At 44.6% G+C, this 15,413-nt stretch overlaps 1 protein-coding gene across 1 annotated transcript in view; it reads right to left on the bottom strand.

The window, feature by feature from the left end:
* The window catches only part of LOC149336871 (uncharacterized), a 47,977-nt gene that overhangs the window by 23,576 nt on the left and 8,988 nt on the right, over nucleotides 1-15,413 (bottom strand). The window lies entirely within an intron of this gene.

Here is a 15,413-nt window from a genome sequence, read left to right as displayed (position 1 = left end):
AGAGCCTATTCGAGAACAAAGCCACATATTGTGGTAAATGCTGACAGTCATGGAGACAACCATGCACATGCTTTATTTTACGAGTTCGCCCTTGCTCTTGAAGAGAGAATAGAGCCTATTCGAGAACAAAGTCACATACTGTCATGGAATCTGACCGTCATGGAGACAACCATGCACATGCTTTATTTTACGAGTTCGCCCTTGCTCTTGAAGAGAGAATAGAGCCTATTCGAGAACAAAGTAAAATACTGTCGTGGATGCTGACCGTCATGGAGACAACCATGCACATGCTTTATTTTACGAGTTCGCACTTGCTCTTGAAGAGCCTATTCGAGAACAAAGTCAAATACTGTCGTGGATGCTGACCGTCATGGAGACAACCATACACATGCTTTATTTTACGAGTTCGCACTTGCTCTTGAAGAGAGAATAGAGCCTATTCGAGAACAAAGTCAAAGACAACCATGCACATGCTTTATTTTACGAGTTCGCACTTGCTCTTGAAGAGAGAATAGAGCCTATGCGAGAACAGAGTAAAATACTGTCGTGGATGCTGACCGTCATGGAGACAACCATGCACATGCTTTATTTTACGAGTTCGCACTTGCTCCTGAAGAGAGAATAGAGCCTATTCGAGAACAAAGCCACATATTGTGGTAAATGCTGACCGTCATGGAGACAACCATGCACACGCTTTTTTTTTACGAGTTCGCCCTTGCTCTTGAAGAGAGAATAGAGCCTATTCAAGAACAAAGTCAAGTACTGTCGTGGATGCTGACCATCATGGAGACAACCATGCACATGCTTTATTTTACGAGTTCGCCCTTGCTCTTGAAGAGAGAATAGAGCCTATGCGAGAACAGAGTAAAATACTGTCGTGGATGCTGACCGTCATGGAGACAACCATGCACACGCTTTTTTTTACGAGTTCGCCCTTGCTCTTGAAGAGAGAATAGAGCCTATTCGAGAACAAAGTCAAAGACAACCATGCACATGCTTTATTTTACGAGTTCGCACTTGCTCTTGAAGAGAGAATAGAGCCTATGCGAGAACAGAGTAAAATACTGTCGTGGATGCTGACCGTCATGGAGACAACCATGCACACGCTTTTTTTTATGAGTTCGCCCTTGCTCTTGAAGAGAGAATAGAGCCTATTCGAGAACAAAGTCACATACTGTCGTGGATGCTGACCGTCATGGAGACAACCATGCACATGCTTTATTTTACGAGTTCGCACTTGCTCTTGAAGAGAGAATAGAGCCTATTCGAGAACAAAGTCAAATACTGTCGTGGATGCTGACCGTCATGGAGACAACCATGCACATGCTTTATTTTACGAGTTCGCACTTGCTCTTGAAGAGAGAATAGAGCCTATTCAAGAACAAAGTCAAGTACTGTCGTGGATGCTGACATGGAGACAACCATGCACATGCTTTATTTTACGAGTTCGCCCTTGCTCTTGAAGAGAGAATAGAGCCTATACGAGAACAGAGTAGAATACTGTCGTGGATGCTGACCGTCATGGAGACAACCATGCACACGCTTTTTTTATGAGTTCGCCCTTGCTCTTGAAGAGAGAATAGAGCCTATACGAGAACAGAGTAGAATACTGTCGTGGATGCTGACCGTCATGGAGACAACCATGCACACGCTTTTTTTATGAGTTCGCCCTTGCTCTTGAAGAGAGAATAGAGCCTATTCGAGAACGAAGTCACATACTGTCGTGGACGCTGACCGTCATGGAGACAACCATGCACATGCTTTTTTTTACGAGTTTGAACTTGCTCTTGAAGAGAGAAAAGAGCCTATTCGAGAACGAAGTCACATATTGTCGTGGATGCTGACCGTCATGGAGACAACCATGCACACGGTTTTTTTTACGAGTTTGAATTTGCTCTTGAAGAGAGAATAGAGCCTATTCGAGAACAAAGCCACATACTGTCGTGGATGCTGACCGTCGTGGAGACAACCATGCACATGCACAGTCTACAAGCAGGACAACAAAAAGAAGTACACATAAAGTCAGTGATTCCTGTCCTTTCAGACCTGAAACAACAAGGAGAAAAACAAGAAGACAGAAAGCCAGTGATTCCTGTTCTTCCAGATCCGAAAAAAAGAAGACAGGGAGCCGTTTTGTGTCTAAAAGGACACGAAACGGCTGTCCTAAGCTGCAACCAAAAAACATGGTGCCAGCACCCTCAGCCTCTTCTTCTTCCTTCGTCCCTTTCACGCAGGAATCCATTTCGTCTTCCACTTCAGAACAACTCAACACGGCCAACAAACAGTACAACCCGGCCAAGGGGCTACTGTTGGAATGACGGGGAGCTCAAAGAAATAGGCCAGTTAATGAGATAATTTAGGAGTATATTAATGAATGCTTCATAGACAGGATGCTGACAAAAGACTAATATACCTTGGGCGAAAATTCAAGATTCAAGAAAATTCAAGTTGTTGTGGTAGCTTGCTTTTTGCACTGGACCTAAAAATAATGATTCAGGCAATCAAATTTAACCTCAGGCTAAGCATTAGCCAGTCGCAACTGCTGCAGCGTTAGCCCTCAGAACATGGTCCCAAGTGCGAGTGGTTTGCTGAAGTATCTAATTCGCTATACCGGAAACGTCTTCACGAAGACAGGGTGACCAGGTGTTTATACAGACTGCCTGCGACCTTTCTGTTTTGACTTCTTACTAGAATACACCTTGACAACGAAGTGGGTGCTTGTATCAAGCATTTTTCAGCTAGAATAGCATGTGTGTCTCTTCTTGATATATATTCCAGCGGAACAACAGCATAATTTTCCCAAGAAACACAAACCTACTATGTTAAAGATCCCTAGCTATCTGCTTGTTAAACCCGCCAACTTGACTACAAGCTAGGGTGATTTAGGCAGTAGATGACAATAGAGAGCTTGAGGTGGGTTGCAGCTTGGTCAATACTCCCTCCAATATGTTCGAAGACGTCTTGGCAAGCCATTCTGAAGTCGTGTTTTAGACTATCCATCGTACGTTCTACGCTGCTTTTCCAATGCTCCTTTAGCCACAGTTAGCAGTATCCACATGCTACAGAACATGTGTGTGCGTGTGTGTGTGTGTGTGTGTGTGTGTGTGTGTGTGTGTGTGTGCGTGCGCGCGAGCATACGTGCGTGTGTGTGTGTGTGGCAAGGAGGAATAACATGGAAAATTTACTGGGAATTACACCAATTCCTAGGCACACTTCCTGTTGATGACGCTAGCTTGGCGGAAGAGACCGTCTGTCGCCAGGAAGCCACCGCTGAAGAGGTAAGGAAAAGGGCTGCATGTACAGTCTCTGAACTGCCACCACACCTGCATGGTTTTCAGTCAGTTTTGTTGTGACATACAATAATTTTTTTTTTGTTCGCGAAGAAAACCAGTGCAAAAAATATGTGCATGTACCACGGAGTGCACCATTCTAAAGCTGCATCTCCTTTACCAGCTCTCATATGATGAAGGCACAAGCTCAATATGTGTTTATCACAGTATGCGGCATAGCTTGTATATTATTGTCTGGCATGGCTTGTGTTTGTGATTACACACTGACTATAGCCCTTACCCTGGAGATTCTAAAGCCACACTTATATGATGTGTCAACCTATTGTGCTTCAAGATCATGATTACTTTTTGTCTTTGCATACCAACATTTGATATGTGTTATTGGTTCAGCTTTTCCACACCATGGTGCACGGCCAAGACGGAAGCGCTGTATACCATATTTTTCGGTGTATAACTCGGTTTTTTTCTGAAATTTTTGTCGGTGCGTCTTATACACCGGTGCGACTTATATATGGAATAAATGCGGGCTACTGCGGCCGCACCACTTGCTTGCTGTTAAGGATGTGCTGCGCGATGTCAGCGCACCTAGGCAGTCTAATCCGTAGCCTACCACTACCCCGTCCCTTATAATCTATATGTCACTTTCGGACGTTCAATCCAACAACTTGCAAATATTAAATTGCAAGATATCAGTGGGCGCAGAGCGTGCGCCCTGGCCAGGAACAATACGCGCCACAACCGCGCGACGCCTTCTGCTACGCCCAGCATCTACATTTCAGAAGGAGTGCTCAAAGTACCATCAGACTGGCGTGCAAAAATGAAATGTGGCTTATACATTCTTATAATGATTTTAGTTAAGGAGTTAAATGTGCTGTTTCTAAAATGGGAGCTTGTCAATAACAAGTTTCAACCGTTTCAACTTTCAACCATTTTCAAGCCGCTTCTGTGCGCGTCACTTCCAGACTTCCGTCCGCCATCGCTGCTGTATTGCCTTTTCACCAATAGTTGCGGCAAGGTCGACAAGATCTTGATTGAGGCGTGCTTCATATTCGTCGTTTCGTTGGCCATGACACCTCCTACAAGGCAAAGAAGTTATGATGCAAAATTCAAGCTGCGTGCAGTTGAATTTGCTCAGGAGCGCGGTAATCAGGCTGCAGGAAGGCAGTTTGATGTCAGTGAAAAATTGATTAGGGACTGGCGTAAAGCCACCAATGTGCTCCAAACAATGAAGTCTACTAAAAAGGCCAACCGCGGCAAGAAGGCACGCTGGCCGGAGCTCGAGGATCGTCTACGTGCGTGGGTCCTCGAGCAACGAACCGAAGGCAGGGGGCTGTCAACAGTGCAGCTCCATCTGAAAGCGAAGACCCTTGCAACGGAGATGAACGATGTTGGATTCAAAGGCTGTCTGTCATGGTGCTTCCGCTTCATGCGGCCTAATAACTTAGTGATACGAGCTCGGACGACCACGTGCCAGCAGCTCCCCACATCGGACACCGATGGCGGCGGCCTGCCCACCTCACCAAAGACTGCTGCGTCAAACTTGGATGTGAGAGCGGCCTACCTGCTGCCCTCTGCCCTCCCCACGTGCACTTGTGCGCGCTGGGCCTCATCGCGGCGCTCGCTATGGCGGTTTCCAGCGACACCATCCAGCTACACCTGAGTAGATTTACACCTTTACAAATGAGTAGATTTACACCTTAGAGGGCATACTTCCTGGCTGGGAAAAGTAGAACTTTGATGAGACCAGCTAAGCGTCATAAAATTATCATCAAAATAAATGACGTTGTAATCTGGCATCGCCATTTCAAAAGCAAGAAGTTGTGTTTATCATGGTTCTAAGTACAATAGTGAATAATCATTGTTGCGTAATATAACAAAAAGTGCTTGTGACTTTTTCCTTTGAGCATTCCCTACATTATGAAAAACAGCAAGCACAAGTAGAAACATCATACAATCACAAAGTCAAACAGGGTCATGCGTAACACAAGCCTGTAGATGCATTTATAGAATCTCTGTTGTGGCTTCCAATCTGTGTTAGAATCATGAAGTAATGAATGCTGTTGCTGTTTGAATCAATGCTATCTATTATAACACCACACACGCTAGTTCCAGGACCATGACTACCACACGTTATGTAATCTTGTCTGGACTTAAGCTAACTATGCACTGCCAACACCAGGCCAACTATGTCTTGCCTGAGCATAAAAAATTCATTTCGTGCATCCAGATAAGTACAGCACATTGACATAAATATTTTAACACATTCAAGCAAATTCCTCAAACTGGATGATATACAGAAAAGGAATGGTCACAGCATCAACTGCATATTCTGTTTACACATGAGTGCACTCACTCAGAAGAAGGATGGGTCCACATGATGTGCAGCCTCTGCTGAAAGTTGTACTGAGAGAAACCTCAGCGCAGACACCTGCAATGGTTAGAGGCACTCTGCTAGAAGTCAAAACGTGAAAGTCGAACAGTGCGGACTTGTGCCCCATCAGTTTAGAAAAATTCAAGGCAAAAGAAATAAGTGAAGGCGTAAGCTTGTGTCTGAAGAAGATCAGCAGGTATTTCGGTCAAGTGCAGGTCCAATGGGATTGAACAGTCGCGCTCGAAATGGGAAAGGAAGGTACACATAAAATTAGATTAACATATCTCCCATATGCACACACAAGCTCAAAAAGCCACGCAGATTGGATTGGCAAGGATGTCCAGTGCAGATGTTTTTTTGTGTTTCAAGACAACAAAAACTTCTTGTTGTTTCTTGTAATGTTCAACGGTTTTTTCAAAGATGTTGTAGAGAGGGCTGTCTACTTTTTCAAGTCATATGTGTTGCCTTGTAACTGAATGACAATTAGTGTCCACCATTTATTCATTTTCACTATGCCCATGGTTGACGATGAGAGTTTGTGTTCACACATTTCAAACTTTGCTGGTACAGAGACCACGAAAATTCAACTTGCACGCTTAGTGTCATGCTGTTTGCTGCATAGTTACTGGTATAAAGAAATACCCAGCTATTCCAAATGGGTAACACATTTGGAGGGACTGACACACAGAAGAAAGAGTGTGTACAGAATATTTTATATGTGAGGACATTACGGTGTGCCCAAGCCTGCCCGATTTTTTAAAGGAAGTTTTAAAGAAGAAAAAGTCCTTTCAACTTTGTAAGTTGTGGTTGGTGTTTTTTTTTCAGATGTTCCTGGGAGAGGGTGTGTGGGTCCCTGGCTGGATACTGGCCAGCTCGAATTTGGCAAATCAGGAAATCTAGAGGTTAACGATGAGCCTTGAACAGCAAAGCAAACTATGGAAAGAAAATGTGATACGCAGTATCGCTCTCTGTCTGCAAACGCCTTACTGAGCTGTACGTCGTAAACTGCGCGCTCAGTCCCCGACTTCTTTTCAACCTCCTCTGTACACCAATGCCTCTGCTCACGCGGCTGGAGTGGTCTCTCTTCGAAGAGCGCAGATTGCCAGAGTAATATTAAGAAACAGGATAACTGCAGCTGGTGCAGGGCAAGGGATAACTAGGTCAGCAGCAGAGACTTTCTTCAGCAGTAGACATAGGTTGATTATAATCTGTAGTTTCTTGTGTAGCAAGAAGGTTCGAAGATATGTTGGGGGGACAAATTTTTATGCTTTGTATTGTTTATGGTTGCATAAAGTGTCGTTGGATTAGCCTTAGAACTTTATGCAAGCTGTGACAATTGAATTGTGTGTAAGATGCCAAAGTTTGGTGTAGTTACAGGATTTCTGTGTAAAATACTGCGGCAGTGTTCCAGTTTCTTGACGACTTCAATTTCCTTATCAACAAAGATGGAGACCAGGCCACTGAGGCAGGTATTCAATCTGTGCTGAGCTTAGTTCTCAGGGATAGTCTTGGCATAAAAAGAAAAGAGATGCTGCTGACAGTCTGAGGCATCACCCCTTTTCTGCGCCCCTTATTATCCGGATTTAAAACAAAAAACTCTCATATTTTGACCTCTGTGCTCTGGAAGCCCACCAGGATGCATGGAGGTGCACGCAAGGCAGGCTTCCGAAAAGTGGCAAAACCACGTTGACACGAGCGGCTTTGAAAGGTGAGTGAGTGGTGTAAGAGAGTCAGTAATTCATTTATAAATTTGTTCCAGTAAGAAAAGTACCCATTTACCCGCTTGCTCGCACATACGGCCGCTTTCCCGTACTAGCAGCTGCAAAAGAAAACTTTTAGTAACCTCTGGAGCATGCACTGCGCCAGAATCCGAAACCGTCGAACTGTTACCTGCTATGTTTGCTGCTGCTTTTTCGGGCCGCTTGCGAGGGAACTGTTTTATCGCCTTGCATCTCTGTCTGCCTCTTAGTGATGGCTTTGTGACCGTACCCTTCCGCGTTTATTGCTTTGAGCTGCGCACGCGTTGCCATGCCGTCTCGTGGGAAACTAGACATAACGTGTGTTTGAGGCGGGCACCGGAGAGAAAGTGGGAGGGAGGTATTTGTTGATATATATTTGGAGTCCACTTTCTATTGGCTAATGAGGCACACGATTTGCATGGTTGTCTTATATCGTATATACAATGTGGGTTAAGAACTTAGTAGAGTTTCTTTGGACAAGTTCGGAAAATCTACGTGTAATCTGCACGCCCCTTTTTTGAAGCCTTAATCCAAGGGAAAAAAGGGCGAAATTTACACAAGTAAATATCCTAAATTTCCTCAAATAAAAGGGAGTACGTTGTGGACCACACCAATTCTGCACTTAGCTTTTAGCTTTGTGTTTTTTGCTGCAGCCATCAGAAATTAAAGCAAAAGCTATAGAAAACGAAGAGAATGTGAACAGGGCACCAACAAACTAGTGGCGATCCCATACATCCACAGTTTTCCGTAGTGCTTAAATGGCTGCCAGCAAGCCGGCACGCTGGAAAGCTGAACGGGCACCACATTTTATCAAGAAATATTGCATTATGCATGATGCAAGCTTTAAAGTAACAAGCTGCTTAGTACAAACTGCTGCAATTACCCACCTAAATTGTAAACTTCTTTTTCACTGCAGGGTCTAATGCCAATCACACCTTGTGTACTCTACTGTGGCGAGTCCATTGAAGACGCAGACTACTTTTACCTCGTCGTGGAACGCAAGGGCCCGTTTTCCACGTGCAATGCAGAAGGGGGACTAATTGTTTTGCTTGGAGCATACTGGCTTTTCAACTTGTGTTATTCAAGTGACGCATTTAACACGCTAGCTGTCTTGGAGCACCTGTACCTAAAGATGCACTTGACAACACTCCAAACAGTTGTCACGAAGTTTTTAAACAAAATTGTAACAAAGCGTTCAGCGGTAAATGCTGACTTCCAAGAAGTTTATTGCAAGAAACCGAAACAGAGTTCTAGCTTCTTTGGCATCATATAAGAGGGTCAGCCAACTCGGCTATCTGGTGTTAATAAATTTTTGTGAGTTCTACAGATGCCTTGTCTCAGTGACACTTTTTATAGCTGTTTTCTAAACCCAGCACTACATCCATTTCTGCACAGTGGCTGAGCAACTTGGTATAAAGCGTAAGCACAGTAGTATCTTCAAGCATGCTTTTGGGGTGCAAGCTTGGAAAGTGTTTTACGCTTCTGTACAGGTATCAAAATTCACTCCGTGTGGTTCTGTGAGAAACATTCTTCATATTCGCCCATTTTTACAATCCAGTAAGCGGGATGTTGCTGCAAGCCGACTTGGGAGTAAGATGCGGAGGATGTCCGATTATATGAAATGAAAGTAGGTTACCGCACTTTCCACCTATACGGTTCTGTAATGTGTGCTTTTGTTTTCATTTTTAACTTTGCAACACTTCACAGTTGCAATTTTTTCGTCGGCAGGACTCATGGGCCGAAGTGTCACTGGCACTGCCTCTAAGAGGACGAAAGGTGATCCAAAACCTCCGTTGGACTCAATGAAGCTCAAAACCTTCAGTGATATGTGTGCAGCAGCATTGCTCTTGTATTCAAGAACTGCTGAACTGGATATACCATGCGTTCTCAACCTAGCTAGCATAGCTGCACTCGGAGCACAGGAACCTCTTTTTGCCTTTGGGCGATGTTTGCTGCGAATAAGAGCTGCAGCTACTCTTAGCTGTGGCCGAACCTGCACAATGAAGATGAGCTTGTTTTTTAAGATATAAAGTGTGTGCCTCAATGCATTGACAATGGCTGGCCCAAGTGCTGAGATGAGTAACTGAGTGGTAAACCTCCTATAATCCAATCTCAGCACATGCGGAATATTTAAGTGAGCCTAAGATTAAGACAAACTTGGCTCCACTCAGTGATGTGTTGTTTATAAGGTGGCATACATTTTTTTGTTACTGATACAGCCACCAAAGTCCACCATCAGAGAAATTCTACCAGAGTGTAAAATCGCAAGAAAAGCACCAAGAGCTTCTAAAAGTTGGAAGAAACAAAAAAGATCATCCAGTCACAGCAGGTTACCATAAGGATGGCCATTGGAGAAAGTTTGCTTTGATACCAGTTTCTTCACATCAAGAAACTGGGAAAGGGAAAGTACTGCATCATTTCCTCAAAAACCAATTGAACATTTTTTTACACCACCACAATGGCTTTTTAAAAGCACTTCTTTGGCTTCAGATGCAACACCTTCCTATCGACGACGGTGGGTGTGAAGTGATGTCGTTGACGCCCTTTCTGATGATTCTTTGTAGGTCGCTGACATCGAGCCGTGCATCGATGACTGCAAGTATGCACAAGCTCTGCAGTGTCGGGGCAAAGTGCAATACATGTAGATTCGTCAGCCGCCCGGTCTGTCTATCCTCCTGGTTCACCAGCAGTAGAGCAGCCGTGGAAGCTCCTCGCCGATGAGCCTGAGCCATGTGTTGTGTATTCCCTTTTTTTTTTCTTGAGGTAGGGAGAGTGCATCTCCCACAAACGCCATTGTTTACTCGAGCCTGTGTTTTTCATCGCCCGTGTGCCCTCCTTTACATTTGTGGAGACAACCATGCACATGCTTTTTTAACGAGTTTGCCCTTGCTCTCGAAGAGAGAATAGCACCTCTTCGAGAACCAAGCCACATGCTGTCGTGGATGCTGACCGTCGTGGAGACAACCATGCACACGCTTTTTTTTACGAGTTAGCCCTTGCTCTCGAAGAGAGAATAGAACCTATTCGACAACAAAGCAAAATACTCTCATGGATGCTAACAGTCGTGGAGACAACCATGCAGATGCTTTTTTAACGAGTTTGCCCTTGCTCTCGAAGAGAGAATAGAACCTCCTCGAGAACCAAGCCACATACTGTCGTGGATGCTGAACGTCGTGGGGACAACCATGCACATGCTTTTTGAACGAGTTTGCCCTTGCTCTCGAAGAGAGAATAGAACCTCTTCGACAACAGAGCCACATACGAGGGGGTACCCAAAAGAAACCGGACTAAATTTTTTGGTCAGCAATCCTTCTGTGGTACCGCGTTTTTCCACTAGGAACGCATAGAACGAACATTCCAGAGTAAGTAAGCCGAGTGCCGTCGTTGAAGGAGGTCAGACTAGTTTAGGCAGAGTTTTAGAGTGACGACTGTTTTGTGTGAATGTCGTTTTTGCAATGGCTGATTTTCGTGAACAGCGTGCGGCGGTGATATTCTGATTTTTGCTCGGAAAAAGTTGAATGGAAACTCTTGAAATATTGAGAAATACGTACAAGGACGATGCTATGGGGACAACTCAAGTGTTCCTGAATCGAATCACGAATCAAAGCAACAATCATGCCAATGGAAAACTTTCAAATTCACCTCGCCTCAAGAAAGCTCGTCAGGCGAAACCAGACCACAAAACAATGCTGATTTGTTTTTTCGACGTGAAAGGAGTCGTCCATTGAGAAGTTGTTCCGCAGGGTCAGACAGTTAGCCAGGCTTTCTACTTGGATGTTTTGAAAAGATTGGGCAACAGTGTGCGGTGGAAGCGGGAAGATTTGTGGCGGTCGGGTGACTGGTTTTTCCATCATGGCAATGCCCCTGCTCACACAGCCCTGTATCTACGACAATTTTGGACCAAAAATGGCATGACCCCTATTCCTCAACCCTCATACTCTCCCGACCTTGCCCCGTGCTACTTTCTTTGTTTCCTAGAATGAAAAAAATAGGTGAATGGAAAGCGTTTCGCTGATGTTGCAGAGGTGAAGAAAAAAACGACGGAGGCACTCTCAAGCATCACAAAAGATGAATTTAAACAATGTTTTGAAAAATGGAATGAAAGATTCGACAAGCGTATCATTGCAAGTGGGGAATACTTTGAAGGAGATTGAAGGTCTCTGCTTAAAATGTGAACAAATAAGTTCAAACAAAAATAAGTCCGGTTTCTTTTGGGTACCCCCTCGTACTGTCAGGATGCTGACCGTCGTGGAGACAACCATGCTCACACTTTTTTTTACGAGTTTGCCCTTGATCTCGAAGAGAGAATAGAACCTATTCGACAACAAAGCCACATACTGTCGTGGATGAGTGTCGTGGAGACAACCCTGCACATGCTTTCTTTTACGAGTTTGCCCTTGATCTCGAAGAGAGAATAGAACCTATTCGACAACAAAGTAAAATACTGTCGTGGATGCTGACCGTCATGGAGACAACCATGCACATGCTTTATTTTACGAGTTCGCACATGCTCTTGAAGAGAGAAGAGCCTATTCGAGAACAAAGTCAAATACTGTCGTGGATGCTGACCGTCATGGAGACAACCATGCACATGCTTTATTTTACGAGTTCGCACTTGCTCTTGAAGAGAGAATAGAGCCTATTCGAGAACAAAGTCAAAGACAACCATGCACATGCTTTACTTTACGAGTTCGCACTTGCTCTTGAAGAGAGAATAGAGCCTATGCGAGAACAGAGTAAAATACTGTCGTGGATGCTGACCGTCATGGAGACAACCATGCACACACGTTTTTTATGAGTTCGCCCTTGCTCTTGAAGAGAGAATAGAGCCTATTCGAGAACAAAGTCACATACTGTCGTGGATGCTGACCGTCATGGAGACAACCATGCACATGCTTTATTTTACGAGTTCGCACTTGCTCTTGAAGAGAGAATAGAGCCTATTCGAGAACAAAGCCACATATTGTGGTAAATGCTGACCGTCATGGAGACAACCATGCACACGCTTTTTTTTTCGAGTTTGAACTTGCTCTTGAAGAGAGAATAGAGCCTATTCGAGAACAAAGTCAAATACTGTCGTGGATGCTGACCGTCATGAAGACAACCATGCACATGCTTTATTTTACGAGTTCGCACTTGCTCTTGAAGAGAGAATAGAGCCTATTCGAGAACAAAGTCAAATACTGTCGTGGATGCTGACCGTCATGGAGACAACCATGCACATGCTTTATTTTACGAGTTCGCACTTGCTCTTGAAGAGAGAATAGAGCCTATTCAAGAACAAAGTCAAGTACTGTCGTGGATGCTGACATGGAGACAACCATGCACATGCTTTATTTTACGAGTTCGCCCTTGCTCTTGAAGAGAGAATAGAGCCTATACGAGAACAGAGTAGAATACTGTCGTGGATGCTGACCGTCATGGAGACAACCATGCACACGCTTTTTTTATGAGTTCGCCCTTGCTCTTGAAGAGAATAGAGCCTATTCGAGAACGAAGTCACATACTGTCGTGGATGCTGACCGTCATGGAGACAACCATGCACATGCTTTATTTTACGAGTTCGCACTTGCTCTTGAAGAGAGAATAGAGCCTATTCGAGAACAAAGCCACATATTGTCGTAAATGCTGACCGTCATGGAGACAACCATGCACACGCTTTTTTTACGAGTTTGAACTTGCTCTTGAAGAGAGAATAGAGCCTATTCGAGAACGAAGTCACATATTGTCGTGGATGCTGACCGTCATGGAGACAACCATGCACACGGTTTTTTTTACGAGTTTGAATTTGCTCTTGAAGAGAGAATAGAGCCTATTCGAGAACAAAGCCACATACTGTCGTGGATGCTGACCGTCGTGGAGACAACCATGCTCACACTTTTTTTTACGAGTTTGCCCTTGATCTCGAAGAGAGAATAGAACCTATTCGACAACAAAGCCACATACTGTCGTGGATGATGAGTGTCGTGGAGACAACCCTGCACATGCTTTCTTTTACGAGTTTGCCCTTGATCTCGAAGAGAGAATAGAACCTATTCGACAACAAAGCCACATACTGTCGTGGATGCTGACAGTCGTGGAGACAACCATGCACATGCTTTTTTAACGAGTTTGCCCTTGCTCTCGAAGAGAGAATAGAACCTATTCAACAACAAAGCAAAATACTCTCATGGATGCTAACAGTCGTGGAGACAACCATGCACATAATCTTTTAACGAGTTTGCCCTTGCTCTCGAAGAGAGAATAGAACCTCTTCGAGAACCAAGCCACATACTGGCGTGGATGCTGACCGCCGTGGAGACAATCATGCACATGCTTTTTTAACGAGTTTGCCCTTGCTCTCGAAGAGAGAATAGAACCTATTCGACAACAAAGCCACATACTGTCGTGGATGCTTACCGTCGTGGAGACAGCCATGCTCACACTTTTTTTTACGAGTTTGCCCTTGATCTCGAAGAGAGAAAGAACCTATTCGACAACAAAGCCACATACTGGCGTGGATGCTGACCGCCGTGGAGACAACCATGCACATGCTTTTTTAACGAGTTTGCCCTTGCTCTCGAAGAGAGAATAGAACCTCTTCGAGAACCAAGCCACATACTGTCGTGGATGCTGACCGTCATGGAGATAACCATGCACATGCTTTTTTAACGAGTTTGCCCTTGCTCTCAAAGAGAGAATAGAACCTATTCGACAACAAAGCAAAATATTCTCATGGATGCTAACAGTCGTGGAGACAACCATGCACATGCTTTTCTAACGAGTTTGCCCTTGCTCTCGAAGAGAGAAAGAACCTCTTCGAGAACCAAGCCACATACTGTCGTGGATGCTGACCGTCATGGAGACAACCATGTACATGCTTTTTTAACGAGTTTGCCCTTGCTCTCGAAGAGAGAAAGAACCTCTTCGAGAACCAAGCCACATACTGTCGTGGATGCTGACCGTCATGGAGACAACCATGTACATGCTTTTTTAACGAGTTTGCCCTTCCTCTCGAAGAGAGAATAGAACCTCTTCGAGAACCAAGCCACATACTGTCGTGGATGCTGACCGTCATGGAGACAACCATGTACATGCTTTTTTAACGAGTTTGCCCTTCCTCTCGAAGAGAGAATAGAACCTATCCGACAACAAAGCAAAATACTCTCATGGATGCTGACTGCCGTGGAGAAAACCATGCACATGCTTTTTTAACGAGTTTGCCCGTGCTCTCGAAGAGAGAATAGAACCTATTCGACAACAAAGCCACATGCTGTCAGGATGCTGACCGTCGTGGAGACAACCATGCTCACACTTTTTTTTAAGAGTTTGCCCTTGATCTCGAAGAGAGAATAGAACCTCTTCGAAAACCAAGCCACACACTGTCGTGGATGCTGACCGTCGTGGAGACAACTATGCACATGCTTTTTTAACGAGTTTGCCCTTGCTCTCGAATAGAACCTATTCGACAACAAAGCAAAATACTCTCATGGATGCTAACAGTCGTGGAGACAACCATGCACATGGTTTTTACGAGTTTGCCCTTGCTCTCGAAGAGAGAATAGAACCTATTCGACAACAAAGCCACATACTGTCGTGGATGCTGACCGTCGTGGAGACAGCCATGCACATGCTATTTTTCCGAGTCTGCTCTTGTTCTCGAAGAGAGAATAGAACCTATTCGACAACAAAGCCACATATTGTCGTGGATGCTGAGCGTCGTGGAGACGAGTCTGCCCTTGCTCTCGAAGAGAGAATAGAACCCCACATACTGTCGTGGATGCTGACCGTCGTAGAGACAACCATGCACATGCTTCGTCTACAAGCAGGACAAGAAGAAGTAGCCATAAAGCCAGTGATTCCTGTCCTTTCAGACATGAAACAACAAGAAGGAGGAAAACAAGAAGACAGAAAGCCAGTGATTCCTGTCCTTCCAGACCCGAAAGAAAAGAAGACACCACTCAGGTGCTGTAAATGTAGGATTTTGCATGAAGCAAAGGCAGATGCAAACAACACAAAACTGCCCATCAATTA

The sequence above is a fragment of the Amblyomma mixtum genome, chromosome 7, assembly GCF_055824585.1.
Source record: "Amblyomma mixtum isolate Tamu chromosome 7, ASM5582458v1, whole genome shotgun sequence".
Lineage (NCBI taxonomy): Eukaryota > Metazoa > Arthropoda > Arachnida > Ixodida > Ixodidae > Amblyomma > Amblyomma mixtum.
This window is presented reverse-complemented; position numbering and strand designations above follow the sequence as displayed.